The 20,991-nt window shown below is 49.0% G+C and overlaps 1 protein-coding gene across 3 annotated transcripts in view; it reads right to left on the bottom strand.

Annotated features, from left to right (window-relative positions):
- The window catches only part of SYNDIG1L (synapse differentiation inducing 1 like), a 99,135-nt gene extending 79,693 nt beyond the window's left edge, over window positions 1-19,442 (bottom strand). For 2 of the 3 annotated variants that reach the window (XM_050955750.1, XM_050955755.1), the window contains exon 1: window positions 413-598. The gene's annotated coding sequence lies outside the window, so the exon portion shown is untranslated. Of the gene's footprint in view, window positions 1-412; window positions 599-19,338 lie in introns of those variants that run through there. The other variant, XM_050955751.1, reaches the window with a different exon arrangement.
- Between the last annotated feature and the right edge of the window lie 1,549 nt (window positions 19,443-20,991).

The raw sequence follows: 20,991 nt of genomic DNA on the forward strand, positions 1-20,991 counted from the left end.
ACTATCGTTGGCAGCTCCTGGGGTCTTTCCTTCCCTATGCCCACCAAAGGTCAGTACTGGTAAATTTCTGCCCCACGAACTAAAAAGGGAGAGGCTATTGTTCTGCACATAGCACTGAATTTAGAGTAACTATGTATTTACCCCCGTTTTGTTACTGTGACATTTTGGGGTTTAACCCACACCAATAAGGGGCTGTATCACTGCCTGCCTGGCCACTCTGGGTGCCTTCAGTGCTATGCAGCCATGGCTAACAGCCCTGACCCCAACAGCCAGCCTACAAGCCTGCAGGTCACACCCTGACTTCCACTGTCCAGTAAGTGTTTGCAAAGTGAATCCAACCCCCAGTGCTAAATTTTCCCAACATTGTCTGCCAATGTGATAATCTCCTGAGGTTCCCAAAGCTGTGAGTTACCGTGTTCTGCTCTCAGCCTCAGCAACAGTTTTGCTACTGCAAAGCTGTGTGACAGCTCCCTGACACACCAGCTTGTTTGTCTTGTCAGCAAACTCTTCAGGACCCTGCTACTCCAAACCTGGCCTTGCAGGTAACCATCAGTGAACTCGTGCTCCCCAGAGACATCTCCCTGCAGCGTCCAGCCCTTTCTTGGAACACATACAGACATAATTAAGTTTGTTGCTCCAGTAAAGAGACAATATGCTGCAGCTCATTATTTAACTGGGCTTTGACAAACACTCTTATTTTAATCACAGCCCTGAATTGGTTTACAGTAAAACAAGTTTATTTAACAAAAGGACACAGGATGAAGTGACACCAAGCACAAGGAACAGGGATAGAAAGGATCACAGCAAACAAAAGTACATATACACTTCCAAGACTAAAATTCAACTTCAGCAAGTTACAATCCTTGCCTAACCAGGTTTCTCACCTAAACTCAGTTCCCAGAGACTTCAACCCCCTTGACTGAAGGATACAATGTTCTGTGGTTCCAAGGGCTCTGGCCCCTTGAATTCCCCAAGTGATGGATAACTATGGGGTTCTCTCCCCCTTGGTTTTATAGGCTAGTAAATCTTTGAAGTGTATTTGTTGAAAAATAAGCTCAGACCAGCTTTTTTTCCCCTTCTGCTGGGGTGCAGACACCCTGCTGTCTTTCCAAACTTCATTGACCCTCCTACAAGGGGCAGGAAGACTTCTGCTTGTTCTTCCCTTTCTGTTGACTTCCCATCCCCCTGCAGATTCATATGTAAATGGGGCTTCCATTGTTATGATTCCAAACTGCTTAATTTGACTTGCACTGGAAACAGGTAAATAGCTGCCTTACCTCCTGTCTGGGAGAAAATCAGTTTCTCCCGGTGCTTGGTCACAGACTTTAAAGCAGTGGTTCTCAATCAGGGGTACGTATACCCCTGTGGGTATACAGAGGTCTTCCAGGGGGTCATCAACTCACCTAATTTTACAACGGGCTACGTAAAAAGCACTAGTGAAGTCTGTACAAGTTAAATTTCATACTAAGACATGTTTATACTGCTCTATATACTATATGCTGAAATGTAAGAACAATATTTATATTCCAATTGGAATATTTTATAATCATATGGTAAAAATGAGAGTCAGCAGTTTTTCAGTAAGTGTGCTGTAACACTTTGGTGTTTTTATGTCTGATCTTGTAAGCAAGTAGTTTTTATGTGAGGTGAGACTTGGGAGTATGCAAGACAAATCAGACTCCTGAAAGCGGTCCAGTATCTGGAAAGGTTGAGAGCCATTGCTTTAAAGCATAACAATGAGTATCCATAATTCCTCATGTAGTGTTATCATTGTGAAATGTCTGTATTGCTAAGCACCAGTGTGTCACAAGCATTTGTAAAAGACTTTGTATGCAATATTACTGTAATGTAAATGTATATCAAGCAGTAAGTTGATTCAATTGCTTATCATTTGAGAATCAGACCCCGTCTTTATAATTAGAAGGCTATCTTCCCCGGTCAGTAGGTTGATGGCTTTATTTGCCTTGTCTGTAAATGTCCTTTCTTTGGCTGCAGGGTGGTCGGACAAGCAAATACCCATTCATTTGGGTAAGGCAGGCTGTGTATATGTGTTGCTTACCAAACACATTTTAAGAACCTAATTCTAGCACATATCCATAACTCTTCGTACACACATTCTGCAGGAATATTAATGATCAGTGAGTTATATTAATTTCTACCTTTTGAGTATATATAATGACAACAGTGAGTGAGGTGCAACGAGTATGTCAGGCCTCAAAAGAGTTGCTGAAACAGAGTAATGAACCACCAGTGAGCCTCTGTGTCACACGTGCCTTCTTCCTTTTTTAAAACCTCAAGCAGAATCAGAGATGATCATTCACCATGTGGCTATAACCAAACTCATTCTGCCTCTTCAGGAAAGACAGACCAGTCCCTCTGGTTGATTAAACACCATTTTTCTTGCTGGAGCACTGGATTTATTATAGGCCATTTGACAAATCAAACCAAACAAAAAACATAAGCCCTATGATGGACTGTTATGTGTCACAGACAACAATAAGGAACAAGAATAACTCAGCACACACAGTAGGAGCATGCTTTCCCCAGCTATCTGCTCTAGTGTCCTTATTCAGAGACACCTGGCTGGTCTCTGCACTCTCCCTTCAGCCCTACTTGAGCAAGGTCACTATGTTACATAGTCCTAGTTGGCAAGATAACCAGGATATCTGTCAGAAAAACCCCATGGATCCTGGATGAACCACTGTAGTAGTAGCAGAGATGCTGAAGGCTGGGGCTCATGTTAAGGCGGGTCTTGTCAGTCCAGAAAGATTCCACTCTGAATGCTGAAGGGCCAATACACTCCATCAGAGAGACAAGTAATGGCTTGACTAGATCCACTTTGACCTTTTGTCTGATGATTTCTCCCTTTAATGATGCCTTTCATGTTTTCTGCCTCAGGGGTTCTCAATGTCTCTCTCTCTGAGGCCTCCTTGTTATGCTATAAAAACTCCAGGGCCCAGCAGAGACAGGGAGGGACTTGGGCCTCTGGGTTGGGCAGGAGGGAAGGGCCTTGGGCATAGGCATAGTTTGACTTCTATTTTTTTTTTACTGGGGGGGGAGGTGGCAGCAAGGGCCAGTGGGCCTCAGGCCAACTCCACACGGTGGGGGCCAGCCAGGTAGCACCATCTCCACCCCCTGACTCACCTCAGCAGGCCACCCAGCCTGTATGGGTTATGCGGGGATGCAACCAAAAATATAACTCAAAGGGGAGACTCAGTTCAAAAAGTTTGAAAACCACTCAGGGTGCAGGGAGAAGATATCTAGGGGCTGTGTGCAGGCAGGGGGATAGCTCATGGTTCAGGGAGGGGGTAGCTAGGGGCTGTGTGCCAGGAGGGCTCCCTCTGTGGTGGCTGTTCCTGAGGACTCTGCCAGCCCCAGAGCTGGGTCCCCCTGACAGGGCCGCTCTTACCAGCTGCATGAGCAATCAAAGGGAGTTGGGAGCCAAGGAGCTTCTGCAGCCCCAACCAATAGCAGCAGATTGGTGAATGCCAAGGCTGCCTGCTCCATGGCACCCCCAGCCAGAGGAGTAACTGCCCTGCACTGCCTGGCTCTGGCTTCTGACCTATGACCTGGCCAAAGGGCTGGGTCTGAGGGGGACTGGAGCTGCTCCTGGACTGCTCCACTTTGGGTAAGGCACTGCAGTTTGGAGGTGCAACACGCTTGTGCTCCCCCCCCCAACTCTGTCCATGGGCTCAGGGCTTCTGCCCCCTGCTGCTCCCCATTTCAGCCTGGGAGGTGCCCTGGTGAGGGGGGCCACCAGGGATGCCCCACAGCTCCCTTGCCAATGATGAGTGGCCATTACAGTGCAGTTTTCCACAGTGAATAGGGGCTAGATGATGACTGGCAGTAGCCACTGAGGCAAGGTGGGGATAGGGGGTTGGGGGTTCCCCTGAGAGGGGAGACCCAGAGTGTGGGGGTACTGTGAGGGCAGAACCCTGAGGTAAAGGGCACTGGGGTCCAGGAGGGACACGGGGCCTGAGGCAGGCAAGACACTGGCCAGCAAGAGACGCTCTGAGTGCTGAAAGAGCTACTTCCCAGGATGACCAGCAGGAGGTGCTGCAATGGTGAGTCACTGCTTTGCTACAAGCTGCCATTGCGAATGTTATGCAGTTGGCCGGACAAATCATTCAGAAGCAACATGTTGAAGTAAAGCTGTGGTGTGCCAAAAGAGTGGTTAAAAAGAGCTGAAAGCTCCAAGGAGAGACTCAGGAGGTGAAACTGTGTGAGATTCTTGCCCTGAACAAGTCTGCTCCAAGGGACAGGAGGCTCCCCAAAGTCCTGACTGGCTTGGTGGGGAGCAGTTCCAGAGCATCGCCTGGTGACTCCGTGACACCCAGTACCTGGTCTGGCCTTTAACAAGGCCTGTAGCCTGGGGGTTTACTAGGCTAGAGCTCCCCAGCTTCTCTTGCCTTTCCCCACCACTGCTCTGCTCCCAGGCAGTCAGGTCCTTCTCTCTTCACAGCTAGAGAAAGAGTCTGTAGCACCTGGCCTCCACCTCTCTTATCAGGGCCAGCTGGGCCCTGATTGAGCTAGCCACACCTGTGGTCAGCTATTCAGTCAGCTTCCCCTAGCTGTTCTCACTCTTCTTATTTCAGGAGTGGGGTAATTACCCTGCTACACAGCTGCTATGTCCTCTTCTGAGAGAGTCTTTCTTTGTTTCCTCCTTTCTTTCTCAGTCAAAAGGTTCCATACTTTACTCCCTAGTCTCAGAAGCCCATAAATGCAATGATCAATCTGCTAGGCTTCTCTCAGCAGTGGGATTAGAGTTGTCACAAACCACCAGTTTTCTGCTGACCACTTCTCCCAGTTTGTCTGTAAATCCACAACAGCAAGGTCCTGATTTCATCTCTCCTTGCCGCTCAGCCTTAGACAACAGCTTGGGATTTATTATGCTAGGGCTTGTGCTCCAAAGCGTGAGGATGTTACTGTTAGCAGCAGCTGACAGGCCATCAAGAAAACATTGCTGTCAAGCTGACAAACCAGCAGTAAACAGTTCTCCAAACTCCTGTTAGCCTGTAAGCAGCAGGAGAATGCAGTTCAAGTCAGGCAGAAACTGCGGGACTCTCCTTCCCTCCTCAGGGACAGTGCCCCTGCCGCAGCTATGTGACACTGGTGCTTTGAGGAAGATACACTTTTAATATTCATTATTAATTATTATTTTAATTTATTCCTACAGGTTGAAGGAAGCTCTGCCCTTAAAGAGCTTACAGTCTAATGACAGATGTGAAGCCACAAGGGTAATGAGCAGTAAAGATGGGATGTGGAACTGGATTCTTGTTCAAGATGAAACAGGCACCCTGGGGACATCTGATTGGCTCAAGTAGCCTCTTGGGTTAGACCTACACTGCAGCTGGGAGTGACTGTCCCAGCCTGGTACAGATTTGAACTAGCAAGGGCTTGAGCTAGCATTCTAAAAGGAGAAGAGTGGATGTTGCTGCCCAGGCTAGAGCTTGGGATCTCAAGCCCACCTGACCCTGAGGCTGGAGAGCTTGAGCTCCAGCCCAAGCTGCAACAGCCACACTGCTATTGCTAGTGTGCTAGCTGAAGCCCTGCTAGCATGAAGAGGCTCCTGCCCTTAGAAACACAGGAGGAGAGCAATGGTCTTTTCACATCAGAGCAGTACACCATCTAGCCCAGGCCCTGTCTCTGAAAGTAACTCGTACGAAATGCTTCAAAGGAATGTGCAAGAACTCTGCAGTTGGCAGTTATGGAATAACTACTATGGACTGTTTTCTTCATAACCGCAATAGTTAGAGACTGGCTTATGAACTGAAGTCTGGGGATTTATATGCCTTCCAATTAAAGAAAAAAAATCATCATTATAACTCTGGATATTCTTGTTACCCATATAAATCCAACCCTTTTTTTGAATCCTGCCAAGCTCCTGGTCTCAGTGATATCATGTGGCAATGAGTCCCTTAGGTTCATTATTTGTGGCATGAAAAAGTATTTGCTTGTATCCATTTTATATTTGTTACCTTTCAATTCCCTTGACTGTCCCCTTATTCTTTTATGATCAGAAAGAGAGAATGGAAGTTCACGATCCGCCTTCTTTATAACATTCATTATTTTGTAAACTTTTATCATGTCCCCTCTTATCTGGCTCCTCTGCAAGGTAAGCAGTCCCCATCTTGTGCATTCTCCGATGCTGTTATGGTTGATTAAGTAACCTTCCTGCAGAATCTAAGGATTTTAATTTCCTCACTTTTAACGTGCGTGTCTCTTTGACTAGCTTCCTCATTTTCTTTTTTAAATCTCCCTTTCTAAAATTTAGTGCCACAGTTTTTGGCATAATCCCTCTCCTGAGGACACTGAATGTCATTGAATTGTGGTCACTGTTACTTAGTGACTCAGCTAAAGTTACTTCTCAGGTCCATCTTCTGTGGGACAAGCCTGCTTACTGTTGTTTTGCTAGGGATTTATTATTCTACAAAGGGTTTGAACTGGAATTTAACCCAACACAGAGAGGATATTTTCCCTTGGCATCCTGTGAACATTTCCATCATTAGATCTGGCTGAGGGTGCTTTGGTATTAAATAGCTCTGTTGTTCACTCTAACAATATGTCACAAGGAAATAAGCGAGGGGGAGGGGAACTGCTCAAGTCCATCTAGTGACTCAAATACCTACCATGGCCAGGCATTAAAGGCCACAATTCTTAGCATTTCACTCTCTCCTCTCAAAAAATCTTTCTTCCCCACGAGGCCTCTTGGTGAAGTGCCCAGAGGTATTAAAGGGACCCTGGATAATGTATGACTGTCCATCTATATCAACCCCTCAGATGAAATTTCATCACAGAAATCAGGAACTGTCGATTCTCAAAAATGATATTTTGTTCGGCTTGGTGTTCCCTTTGAGTCAGTGTCAGCAGCATTAGACAGACCAGAGAGAAAGCTTGACTCTCTGAGTGCTTCTGTAAGCAACCTGGGGGTCAGCAAAATCCTGCCACTTTAATGGAAAAAGAAACCAGCTAATCTAATATGGTAACCCCCATTCAAATCCAAAGCCTGTCATTAGTAAAGAGCTGAGAGGTCACTGGGAACTCGGTCTGATATTTACAATTCGGTTTTGTTAATTTCCCTGTTGTTCAGTCAGATGAGTCTAAAATAAACCCACTTTTAATTAATTTAACCCTTATTCAAAAAGACATTTTGGAAACAGATGAGCTATCAGAATCACATATATAGAAATGTTTATGTATTCCTCCTTGTTGGCTATCTCTGGGTACAATGGCAGGGTAGACACGCTTACAGAGTACGGAACAGTACTACATTTCAGAGTGCTCTTCTAGTGCTGTTTATTGTTGCCTCTGACCAAGATCAGATATTAAACACTTGCTTGCCAAGAGCTTGATCCTTCTCCCATTAAAGTCAGTGGCAATGTTCCACTGAATCCAGTGGTTCAGGATCAGGATTTATAGGCTGATACTTTATTTCACGGAGGAAAAGTGTTGGCTTTCCCCAATGCTACTTGAGCTAGCATCAATCAGAGAAATGGTTCCAGTTTTCAGTCCTGAAGTCAAGAGTTTAAAGAATGAGAGAGAAATCACAAAGCACTCTCTACCAATTAAATAATAAAGAGTAGCATTTTTAATGTTATGACCTGGATTAACAGGCTTTTACTTTTCCATTGGTAAAATTGAGAAGCTGGTGAATTCTTCGCTGAAGACTATTTTCAAATTAACTGGTGAATCTATTAACATTAATCTTTAAATTACATTAAGTTCTTTTGACTTAGAGTTTTTTAATTGGCATTATTTTAACAAGCAGTGAGGGGCTGAAAAATTTAATAGTGGAATAACTGTTTTGCTGTGATGCCACTGATTGCTTTTCTGTATTCTTAGCCTTTTTTACATTATACATGGAGCTTTGGTGTTTACTTTTCATGGAAGGTGCTCAGATACCCTGGTGATGGGCTACCCAGATAGACAGATAATCTTATGTCTGATAGCTGGTTACAGTTGCTAGTGAGAGGGACTCTCCACTGTTCCATTTGTACTTCCTTTTTTGACATCAAGTGTTAATATTTGAACTTTAACAGAAGAAACTTGCTATAGAGAAATCAGTGTCAAAGCTGGTGTTAGCACTCAGTAGTTCCTAGCTCCCAGCCCAGTACTCAGACTACTATGTCACAGCACCGTTTGGAAGTCCATGAATATCTTCCTGACCTGGACAAAGGGCTAGGCATTTCTGCAGCTTGCTCACACTACCAGGAAGACAAAGGGCTCTGGGATGGCTGGATTTTGATCTTCTTTTGGGCAGTTTCATGGCTCCTGTAAGAAGCTGGACAGGTTCCATGAAATTCCTCAGAGAAGAATTATTATTGGGTAAGTGCCAACAACATGCTGGACACTGTACATGATACAAAAGGAGACAGTTACTGCTCCAAAGGGCTTATAGTCTAAAAGGTGAAACTAAGAAGCCAGGCCACCGGGCAGGAGCAGGAGGAGGAGTAACAAGGAGGGAGCCCAAGATGCAGTGTAGAAGATAAGATTGACAAAGTCATTTCAGTGATGCAGAAGGATTTGTGGAAATGGGTCTCCTACCCCCATCACTTGATGATTCCATGTTGCCAGAGTTACACAACTAATGAGGAACATGAAAGAACAGAAAAGCTAGTCGAATCCCTGCTGTTCTTTCTTCCAGGAATGTTCTGTCACAGCACAGAGTCAGCACCCCGGTGACTTGGGGTCACGGTGAATAGTGCAGAGGGTTAGCAATAAGGTGTGAGGGAAAAGGAAACGGGGCCTGATTTGGGCTGCTTTGAACGCTAATGAGCTCTGAAGTCTCTGGTGACTAATAGCGCTGTCCCCAATTCTATCTTTAGCTTTGCTGCTGTGTATTTGAATGAGGTTGAGAGAGGATGAACGCTGCTGGAATTCAGAACTGGGGATGAGCAGCAGGGATAGCACCGGCCTCTCACAGAGCCAGGACTGGCTTTAGCAAGTGCGGGCCCGATTCCTGGGGGCAGGGGGAGGCTTGTACTCACCAGGCGGCTCTCCCAGTCTTCGGCAGCACTTCGGATTGCCGGCCGGGAGAGCGGGGCCGCAGGGCTGTCGCGCTTCAGCCGGAATTCCAGCTGGGGTCGCGAGGCTGTCGTGCTCCAGCCGGAGTTCCAGCTGGAAGAGCAAGGCCGCGGGGCTGCCGCACTCTGACCAGAGCTCCGGCCGGGGCCGTGGGGCTGCCGCGCTCCAGCCAGAGCTCCAGCCGTGGGGTCCCGGGCCGTGGGGCTGCTGCGCTCCAGCCAGAGCTCCGGCCAGGGGAGTGGAGCCGCCAAAGACCCAGCCGGGGTGAGTAAAAAAATTAAAAAGGCGCCTAAGGCGCAGGGCCCAATTCTGGGGAATCAGGCAAATCGGTCTAAAGCTGGCCCTGCACAGAGCTACAGTCAGACCCCTTTGGTCTGCAAATCAGGTATCTGTCCAAACAACAGTGGACCTGCCCTCGCTCCCTGCCAGGTCACCATGTGAATTTTGGGGGTAGCCTGCAAGATTAACCTCAGGAGGCACCTCCTGGCTTATTTTAAATCAAAGGAGTTGGGGAGATTTTCTGCCCTCCCAGCTGCCTCCTCTGTCCCTGTGGCAGAAGTTGAGCCCAGTTGCTCACACTGGGGTCTGTGCGTTGCTTGCCAGCATTTGAACAAAGCAACGACGAGTCCCGTGGCACCTTATAGACTAGCAGATGTATTGGAGCATAAACTTTCGCGGGTGAATGCCCACTTCGTCAGACGCGTGTTAGTCTATAAGGTACCACAGGACTCTTGTTGCTTTTTACAGATCCAGACTAACATGGCTACCCCTCTGATACTTAGCATTTGAACACTTTTTCACTGGCCAAGTCTGTGTGCTGGGATTTCTAGGGATCCTGTAGCAAGAGAACTGGGGCACGGGCACGGGGAAAGGGGCTCTATAGTGAAGTTTACCTAGTTTTCCTAATTAGTTACCACCCAAATCAAGAGTAGACACCAATATTAATATAACCTGGGGTAAGTGCTCAAAATAGTCATCCTCTCCCCTCCGTTCCTCAAATGTATGGAGATACAGGAATCTACCAAGGAAGGACAAGTAAAGAGAGGAGCAGAATGAATTACAGTCACTAATCGAAAATGAGGATTTTTTCATGTATCGTATTCTTCCCTCTCCTCCCATCTTTGACATGTTCTCTCCATCTCCACGTCACTTGCTGACTGTTCTGTTCTCTTTTTTGCTTGATCCCTCCATGTCCCACTCTCTCCTCCAGTCCCATATTTTTTTCCTCCCCTGCCTCTGCCTAAGTTTCCCTTCTATTTGTTCTGTGCCCACATCACTGTAGTACTGAGGTGACCAACACAACAGCCAATGCTGTCTGCTGACAGTCCATCTTCTCTGCTCCTCCCTCAGATATAAAAGTGTGACTTACAGGAGATGTAGGGAACAATGAAGAGGGGTAGATCTTACTGGGCATGGGGAGTCATCTGGATTGGAGTGGCCTAGACAGCCAAAGTGCTTTCAGGGGCTCTGTTTGACTGGGCTGGATCCTGAGCATGGGGCAGCAGGCTGTTCCCACTGTTTGGCTATTGCTATCTTGTGCTATGCTGGGTTTTCCAGTGAAGTCAGTGGAGTTCTTCACAGCAGGTGGCCCCAAGCTCTGGGGCTGGTACGAACACTCTGGCTTTTGTAGATGGCTAACTCTCAGGAATAGTTCTGCTGGCCTTGATATAACCCTTCAGTGAATCTCAAAACTCTTCCTCCCGTCTCCATGAATGCCGCTGCACCTGTGTGTGCCAGTGCTGCTAGCTCTTGTGGTGAAAGTCTATGCTGGCAGGCAGCTCAGGAAACTGCTGAGCTGCAGGCTGCTGCTAGAATTCCTTCACAGCAGCCCTTGTACCATTGATGGAACCCCAGAGAGCACCTCCACAGTGCTAAACTGGTGCAGAGTCCCATCCAACAAATCAGGCAATGCCTGGCCATATGTAAGCTGAGGAATGGTCCCACTATTGTGGAGAACTTTCCTGGCTTATACACTACCCTGGTGGAATTGGCTGGCAAAAGGACCTGAGTCCTCACTCCCACTCCCTTTACCCAGTGGCCTGACTGACCTCGAGGGCTCCCCTTCCACTGTCCTGTGTGACAGAGTCCTCATAACCCGAAAAGGGTGGGCCCAGGATTCCTGGAGGGCTTGACCCCCAGTTTTGTCATGATCACTTAGGACAGGGGCTAGAATGTCCCAACTCCGGGTGCTCTCTCCGCTCTGGACCCTTCCCTGACCCACTGATCTGTGAATATAGTTCCAAGCAAATACAATTTATTTGACCTAGAGTGACCTAGACAAATTGGAGCATTGGGCCAAAATAAATCTGATGAGGTTCAACAGGGACAAGTGCAGAGTCCTCCACTTAGGAAGGAAGAATCCCATGCACCGCTATAGGCTGGGGACCGACTGGCTAATGCAGAAAAGGACCTGAGGATTACAGAAGACAAGAAGCTGGATATGAGTCAGCAGTGTGTCCTTGTTGCCAAGAAGGCCAATAGCATATTGGGCTGTATTAGTAGGAGCATTGCCAGCAGATCGAGGGAAGTGATTATTCCCCTCTCTTTGACACTGGTGAGGCCATACCTGGAGTACTGTGTCCTGTTTTGGTCCCCCTACTACAGAAGGGATGTGAACAAATTGGAGAGAGTCCAGAGGAGGGCAACGAAAATGAGTAGGGGGCTGGGGCACGTGACTTACGAGAAGAGGCTGAGGGAACTGGAGTTATTTAGTCTGCAGAAGAGAAGAGTGAGGAGGGATTTGATAGCAGCCTTCAACTGCCTGAAGGGGGGTTCCAAAGAGGTTGGAGCTAGGCTGTTCTCAGTGGTTGCAGATGACAGAACAAGAAGCAATGGTCTCAAGTTGCAGTAGGGGAGGTCTAGGTTGGATATTAGGAAAAACTATTTCACTAGGAAGATGGTGAAGCACTGGAATGAGTTACCTAGGGAGGTGGTAGAATCTCCATCCTTAGAGGTTTTTAAGGCCCAGTTTGACAAAGTGTTGATGGTGCTTTGTTGGGGATGGTCCTGCTTTGAGCAGGGGATTGGACTAGATGACCTCCTGAGGTCTCTTCCATCCCTAATATTCCATGATTCTATGAAATAGCAATCAATTAAAAAAATAAGGAAAAAATGGGAAAGGTTAAAAGAAAACATGTAACCCCACCCTGGGGCACAGGGAAACCCAAACGGTCATTGCAGGAATGTAAGGGAAGTTCACAGTCTGTCCCTCACACATCCCCGGCCTCCGTCCTAGGCCCTGGTGGTGCTGCAGGGATGCAGCAGGTCAGACACTTGCTCTAGCAGTGGCCACACACCTTCAAGCTCTAGGTGGCAGGAACCTTCTTCCCAGCATTGGCCCTTCCATCAGGGTTACAATCCCCCTCCAAGTCCAGCCTGCAAGACCTCTTGGCTGGGGGCATCTCCCTGCACTGGGCCCTTTGCCCAGGGTCCCCCTCGCTCTCCCCAGCTGCTCACTGCACTTAGCTCCAGACTGCTCCTGCTCCAGCTCCAGCTCCAGCGCTGCTGCTCTGCCTCCAGCACAACTCCCTGGACTGCTCCATTGGCCCTGGCAGCTGCAGCTCTGCTCAACTCAGGCTGGTTTGCTCTGGCTCTGGCTGGCACAACTCTGCTCAGGTTCCTTAGCTCGGTTCTGGCCCAGCTCACACTGAGAATGAGACCCCAGCCTCCCAACTCGCTCATTGACCTGCCTGCACTGTCAATCAAGCTGACCTGAAGCATTGACCTCTCCCCAATGGCCCAGGGAACTGTCAGTGTCAGGGTCCTTATTTCTCATCATCCCTTCCTTTTGGAAGGGGGAGATGGCCAACCAAAAAATCTCACTAAGTTTCAGTAAGGAGTCAGCAGTCCCCTTACACATGGACTTCACTGTCCCCACATGCTAGCCCTGGACAATGGGAGCACAGGAGGGGAACATCCCCATGTGTTTCCCTGGACACTATTTTTCTTAGGGGAAGTGTTTGGGTTGGGCATATTGACTGTCCCACTTTGGGGGGGGGGGTTAGGAGGGGTCTTTGCAGAGAGTCACTCCATTAACCTTGTCAACCCTTCACCCCCTTGCTGACTAGGAGTCTCCATGTGACTCCTTATCCAGGAGAGCTCCAATCTGTGATGCCCCCACTCCAGTTGGTTCTGTTATCATCTAATAGGCTGCTGTGTACAGAGCAAAGGCAGCTGCCTGGCCAGGTGTGGCTTGTCCCTGTGCTGCCAGCTCATTGCTGAGTCTAATAAGTTCTCCTGGCCTTGCTCTGTCAGCTTCCCCTCCCCTTCACTTACACTTATTGGAAAAAATAATTGGATGGATTGAAGCGCAGCACCATTTTATACAACAGATAAGAAATGCCATATCTGCCCTGATTAGAGGCTGAGAGATACAAGTTCTCCATAGCCAGCAGCAGACACAATTTGATTTCACTTCTGCTGATATGTGGAAAAAGTTGGCAGGCTGAGCACAGCTGCAAGAGCTGCTGCTTTAGTACCCTGTTCCATGGGCTCTTTCCTCCCATAGTGAGGGGGTCCCACAGGCTCTTCCACTGCCTTCCCTTGCAGTGGCAATGGAATAGTGAAAGCCAGCCCCCTTACCTCATCCACCCCCCACCCCATGCTGAGGCCAGGAGCAAAGCCCTGGGTGCGGGGCAGCAGCAGACTCTGGGTGCTGGGTGATAGCAGAGCCGGGCAAGGGGCAGCAGCCAGGACCCCAGGTGAGGGGACAGTAGCTGGGACACCGGGCCAACAGTGGATCCCCAGGGCGGTACCGGCAGCAGCGGAGCCCTGGGCACGGAGCCAGCAACAGAATCCCAGGGTGTGGGGTAGCAACCAGGACCCCAGGCTGGCAGTGGAGTCCCCAGGATGGAACTGGCAGCCAGGAGCCTGGGGGTTCTGCAGCACCCCCTGCACTCCTAGTTCCCATGCCTATGTTCCCCTGGATGGGCTGTGATTGGGAAGGCACTGTGGGGAGACTTGCAATGGAGGACAGAGTGTTCTGATAGAGAAGACGCTCCTGTCAGGGTGCTCTCCCCTTGGCAGAGCTAGTACCTGCCTAGCTCTGTAACATCTCCCTCAGCATTCATCCTCCACCAGCACATACGTAATGGCCAGTCTTCAGGAGTCAATGCTCAGGGGGCATTTCATTCCCACGGTGGCTACTCTGTGATGTCACCACAATGGATGCAATATAAATATCCAACAGACTGAACTAATGATTTCCCCAACTTTGGCCTCCATGGCTGGGCTGGGCACACTCTTTGGGGCAGGGCAGAGCAGCAAAAACCCATCCCCTTATAGAGGCAGTGGGAGTGGTGGGGGTTTTCTAAAGGAGGGAACTAAACATTTGCCACAGCTAATTAGGTGGAGCTCCAAACCCACCAGCTCATTGTAGGTGGAAAATCTAATCCAGCTCTCCAACTCTGGCTAAAATGCAAAACAGAGGTGCAGAAAGGTGGAGAAGCAGCCACAAAGTAGGAGACAAGAACTTTTCAACCTTTAGTGTACCCTGTGGGACTGTGACCGGGACCAGAAATTATTATAGTTAATTATCATAAGCATTCGGTGCCTCAGTGGAATGGTAGGTACATCTAAGGCCCTCATCACTAGGATTCAGATGTTCCACAGGGGTTGGAGTTTGGCATCACCACAGAGGCAAGCTACAGGACAGCTGTGAAAGGTGAGGGTGTTAGGTTTGAGAGGATTCACACCTGAAGGCAAATGATGAGAACACCACATGTATTTTTTTTTTATTGAGTCATGAGTCTTGGCTTTCTGATTGGTGGGGGCTGTGGATGCTGTTTCCTGCCACCAGCACATTGAGAAATGCCCCTGCCATAAGTTGTTCTTATTCACCTATCAGAAAGTTTTGGAAGCAGCTGTTAAGCGCTCATCTCACACCTCCCAGCCATAGCATTTTGTCACCAGTTCACAGCTTCACTTTTAGCGCTACTGAACGCTGGACACAGAACAACGCAGGGATTAACATCTTCCTGCCAGGCAAGGAGATGTTTGGAGCTAGAGCTCATGGGAAGAAACTGAGGAGAGTTTGCCTCACAAAACTGATGCTGAGTTTTTAAATCAATAGCTTCACCTTCTGAAATGTCCCAGAAAAGCCTGTACTGATTTTTAATCTATTCTAAATGGCAGAACAAACATCATTTCTTCTGAAAGTCTTTAAGGCTGCCAGTGCTAGGAGACGAGCAGGCGGCACTCTCGGCCCTGCTCCTGTCTATTCACCTCACAGCTAGGGTGGTAGGAACGACCAGAACCTCACAAAGCTCAGCCGGGGGAAGGGCTGTTTAGTCAAACTGTAAAGCACCTTTTGCCCCATCCCCTCTACCTAGCCTAGCCCTTCTTACTCTGCTCTCCTCCCAGCTTGGAGTCCCTTGAAGCTGCTGATGCAGCCCATCTCAAGTCCAGCTCCCCAGCATGTTTTCTCCTAAAGGTTTAGAGCCCCCAGAAAAGGACGAGGCCTAGGCACAATACCTTGTCTTGTTAGGGACTTCAGCTCTTGAAGTGCCCACAGAGCTGCCGTTAGAGTTTGACTCTAAGCACTGACTGACCCTTAGCCCTGCTGGATTAGCTCAGCCCCCTTCACCTGCAGAGGATGCAGAACGTTAAGTCTTTGTAAGCCAGCACCCTGCCACGCACCTCTTCTCCATGGGCACATGATGGTTCTTCCCTCTGACCTAGAAAAGCCCTTCTGCACATGAGAGCTGACGACAACTTCCAGCTGCAGGAGTCTAGTCTCACTGCAACTCCCACTGGTGCTAACCCTGCCTCACCTGAATGGGTGTTAGAACGATCTTAAACATTGGGTAAATTCTCCCTGCGCAGACAAGACCACAGGCCCAGATCCTCAAAGGTATTTAGGTATACAACTCCTACTGAAATCAGTAGGGGATAGGTACCTTGAGAGCTTCAGAGACAGCTGGATTCACCTCTCCTGGTGCTTTTTAACGCTTGCCACTTCAGATATGTTGTCCGGACAATTCCCCTGCCCACCCTCTCCTCCCCTCTACTAAACTGCAGGAAATAAAAGCGGTGAAGATATGAATATAATGATTTCATTGAAACAGGTCAGCAATGAGAAACCTCCTTATAAAATATATTACCTCACCCCCCGTGTCATTGCAGGCCTCCCCCAGTGCACTGACAGCCCAGTGGTAATGACACAAGGGCTACCATCTAATATAGTGTCTACCAAACCTCATCTCAAAAGGTACAAGGTGCAAATGTCTCTCTTTTGCCAAGCCAGCATGCCCAGACAGGCTTGCACTGACTTGGCTGGGTGACACTGACTGATATGCAGCTGGGCATAGTGAATTGAGCCCAGACACATGCCTTAACAAAGGGTTTTAATGCATTTGGGCATGGGGGAATTGAGACAGATATATAGCAGGAAGCAGACGCTATGACTGTGGAGAAGCTGCAGACAGAGCCATAGTGTGGCTGGAACTGGAATCCAGGGGTGTTTTGTTGCAGCTCTGAAAGGGGCTATGGTACATCAGTTACAAACTGCAATTTCCTTTTACCATTTAATTGCCCCAACGAAGAGTATATGCACTTGCCAATACATTAGACTAGGACACAGTATCCCGTGCCCACTCATTTCTCTCCTGTCAGGAAATCACTCACTCACAGAGCCAGAATGTACCTAAAATCTCACTGTCTCTGTTACTGTGCACTTCATCTGCCATTAAAGGGAATGGTGGGTGAGGTAATATCTTTTATTGGACCAGCTTCTGTTGGTGAGAGAGAACTTGGACCTTTCTGTTTTATTGATTCCATTTTCCCCTCTCTCACCAACAGACATTGGTCCACTAAAAGATACTACCTCATCCATCTTGTCTCTCATACACTGGGACTGACATGGCTGCATACATTAAAGGGAATGTTCAATCCAATCCCTGCTTCACACAAAGGACTGTGAGAACTTTCATGGATACAAATGGTCAGGGCCTCAGTTTTCTTCACTGCCAGCAGACCAGTGCCCTATCGTACCACACTGTGGTATGGATTTGATATTGACCCAAAGGGAAGAGCATCACCTACTGACTCACCAATAGCACTTCCTGCAGCAAACTGGGAGCTCCTTCCATCCAAACTGGTTTATCTGATGAGACCTGACAAGATCAGAGATCAAGGTGGTCTGGCTGAAGTCTCAAGCAGATTGGAATTGATCCCAGCACATCCCAGGCTGCCCTCTGAAGTGGTGGTTCAAGATTATCTGGCCAAAGGCTGGAGGTTGACATTTCACCCCAACTTGGAACTTTCTGTTTTATTGATTCCATTTTCCCTTTTCTGTGGGCATTAACTTGGCCATAAAGCATCTCTGAGGCCTTTTCTCTAGCAGCAGTTAAAAGAAGGTGAAATCAGGGTGGCATCTTCCTGCCTCTCAGGGACTGTTTACACTGCAATTAAACACTTGCAACTGGCCTGTGTCAGCTGACTTGGGCTCACAAGGCTCAGGATACGGGGTTGTTTAATTGCAGTGTAGATGTTCAGCCTGGGCTCTGGGACCCTCCCTACTCATGGAGTCCCAGAGTCCAGGCTCTAGAGTGAGCCCAAACAGCTACACTGCAGTTAAATAGCCCCACACTGTGAGCCCCTCGAGCCTGAGTCAGCTGACATGGGCCGGCTGCAGGTATTTCATTGCAGTGTAGATATACCCCCAAAGGCTCATGCCCTCTCTGCTGGGATGATTTTACTGCTGCCTTATACGAGATCCTTTTGGGGAACAAATTACTTTGCATTTGAAATGCAGCAACTGGAAGGTCTTCCCAAAGCCTTTCCTGGGGAGGAAATCCCCAGATCTCTCTGATGTGTTCATAGCATACAGATAGAGTAGATAAAGCCATAAAATACTCTCGCTGGAAGCTTGCAATGTAACACTACTTTATATCTTAGACTTCAGAATGATAACATGCAAGAACTCCAAAACAGAGAGAGACAAAGCAGGCTGCTCCTGAAAAACCAAGTGGCACCACCCACTCCACCTTACTCTAAGCTGCCTTTCTGCAGACTCACTCCACAAGACCCAGTTCAGATCGCACACTTCCCTGCAGAGCCCCTTAGCCTGCAAGCAGGACCAGGAAGCCCCCTACATTTCAAGTGCTAGCTAGTCATTTTAACACAGTTTTCAATATAACACACTCTCCAATGCCTTTTTCCTGCCCCTCTCCAATCCCCAAACATGGGGAAGGTAGAAGCTAGTCTCCAGCTGGCTCTTTTTGGGTTCTCTTGGCAAGTGTGTCCCCATAGTGACTGGCAGCCCAAAGAAGCAGAAAGCAGAGATGAGCTGAAAAGATCTGAGCAGCCCCAGCGTAAGCACCTAGGACTGAGCCATTTATATTGTTTGACTTTGGTTAAACAGCAGCTTCTCAGGGCAACACAGGCAGGATAGAGGCAGGGATTAAGGCAAAGAACATTTTCTTCCTCCTCTGCCAGCCCTGCTGAGACTCAATCCCTATAATCACTGCCAAAGTCTCCAAAGGGAGCTGCCTCTGTATGTCTGAGGAATGTGACAGAAGCAGGTCGGAGGGGCTGCAATGGGCCTGCCCAGCAAAATCCCCCAGATTTGTTGTTCTTTGCTTTTCTTTGCACTTACATCTCATAAAGGTTAGAGAAGCAGAGAGGGCTGCAGGGGCTGGTAGTGCCTCCCTGCTTGGATGCAAAGCCTGGTGTTCAATCACCTCTCCCCCAGACACCGGGAGATAAACGTTCCCCTCAAGGCACACACCAGCCTGAGCAGATATGGAACTACAAGCCAGTCATCTTTGGTAAGGGAGGCAGCAGCACAAACCAGCCTGATTCTGGGGCTGTGGAAGGGCTCCAAGGTCACCCGGTGAGACACTGAAAGCTGCAGACAGACATTTTCATTAGAAATAGCAATCCTGCAGCAGCCGTGGTCTGCGCAAACCAGACACTCCTTTCAGTGCCTCCTTTCCCTGGTACCAACAAATATCTACCTTGGAGCCTGACCCTTTCTGTATGGGGAAGCTATACTCTTCGCACCATAGAGCACTATAGTAGGCTTCTTCTGGAAACCCACTGTTTGTTGTGATATTCTCCTGAAACAGAAAGGTCAGGCCACAGCCATCCCTCTTCTGGTGATTGTGGGCAGGGCCGTCCTTAGGCATAGGCAGAATAGGCAGCCGCGTAGGGCCTCACACTGCCTGAGGGCACCACTCTCCAGGCAGCCCAGACAGTGCAGAAGCAGGGCTGCTGGGTTCTAGAGAGAGCCGAATGCAGCACAGTCTGAGGAATGGGATTGACTGCTGGGGTCTCTGGGAAGGGGAGGGGGTGGGGGTTGGGAAAGGAGCTCACCTGTGAGTGTGACTCTTTCCCCCCGGCTGAGGTCAGGTGAGGCTGTGGCTCTGGAACCAGTATCCTTTGTTCTCCCCCATAACATCCATTCTTCTCCCCCCTGCCCCACGGAGCACCCCCTCCTTTCTCCTTCCTCCCCAGGAGCACCCCTCTCTCTCTCTCCTCCCTCCCCTCCTTCAGGGCTAGGTTGGGTGAAGTGCTGGGGGGGGGAGGGAGGCTGGCTGGCTGCTTGCTGAGGAATGAAAGTGAAAGTAACTCACTTCCTGGGCAGGCAGCCAGAATTGGAATGTCACACAGGGTTTGGCTGGGGTTAGCCAGATGTGTGAAAAATCAGGATGGGGTAGGGTGAGCAGATATCCCTATTTTATAGGGACAGTCCCAATTTTGGGGTCTTTTTCTTATATAGGCTCCTTTTACCCCCCCCCCCCCATCCCTGTCCTGATTTTACACACTTTCTGTCCGGTCACTCTAGGTGGGGGTAATTGGTGTCTATATAAGACAAAGACCGAAATATCGGGAATGGCCCTATAAAATCAGGACATCTGGATCTGGCCACCCTAGCTGGGGAGCGCCTCTCCCCCAGGCTGGCAGCTGCCAGCGATCCATCTCATCCGGGGGGAGCTGCACAGGGCAGGATGAGCTGCTGTGGCTCCATGGGTGCCCTGTCCCTGAGATCAGATGCTGTGCTAACTTCACCATGGTCCATAAGGCTGGTGGTGGTGCCCATTGGCGTGTGATTGGACCTGAAGGTTTGCTGCTGCTGTTGCCACTCTGCACCCCAAGAGGTGGATTTTGGGGTCTATTGCAGCTGTTGGACCAGCAGGCTGGGGGGTGAGCCAAGCATGAAAGCAGTACTGTGTTGCCATTTAGATTGTCATTTAACAACTTTTTCTTGCTAACAATCCTGAATCCAATTTCAATATTTTTTTTTTTTAAAAAATCAATATCTTAGCCAAAAACAGAAAATTAAGTTGTTGACAATTATTAGTGACAGGTTTGGTTTGAGGCAGGGAGTGGGCCAGTTTTTATCAGAGAAACAAAAAATGTTGACTGACTTTCATATAGCCTGTTACTCCTGATAAGAACCCTCCAACAACTGTAATATGCTCATCTTTTTACTAGTGTATAAAGCAGGGGTCGGCAACCTACGGCACACGTGTCAAAGGTGGCAGGTGAGCTGATTTTTGATGGTATGCAGCAGCAGGCTGAGCGGCTCAGCCCATCACTGCTCTGGGGTTCCGGCTGCTGCCCTATTGCCAGCTGGGATACCAGCCATCGGCCCCACTCAGCACCTGCTGCTGGCCTGGGGACCCTCAAGGAACCCCAGGCTGGCAGTGGGCTGAGCAGGCCAGCTGAACCACTCAACCTGCTGTCAGCCTGGGGTTCCATTCACTCATCCAGCAGCAGTCTGAGTGGGCTGGTGGCGGGCTGAGCAGGGCCAATGGAGTGTTGAGTGGCTCAGTCTGCTGCCAGTCTGGGGTGCCAGCAGCACTCAGCCTACTGCTACTCTGGGGTTCTGGCTGCCGGCCCCTTGCCAGTCAGGAGCTCAGCCGCCAACCCCACTCTGCCTCCTGCCAGCCTGGGTGAGCAGAATCCCAGGCTGGTAGCGGGCTGAGGGGGGGTTGGCAGCCGGGATCCTGGCTGGCAGGAGTT

This window comes from Gopherus flavomarginatus, chromosome 5, assembly GCF_025201925.1.
Source record: "Gopherus flavomarginatus isolate rGopFla2 chromosome 5, rGopFla2.mat.asm, whole genome shotgun sequence".
Lineage (NCBI taxonomy): Eukaryota > Metazoa > Chordata > Testudines > Testudinidae > Gopherus > Gopherus flavomarginatus.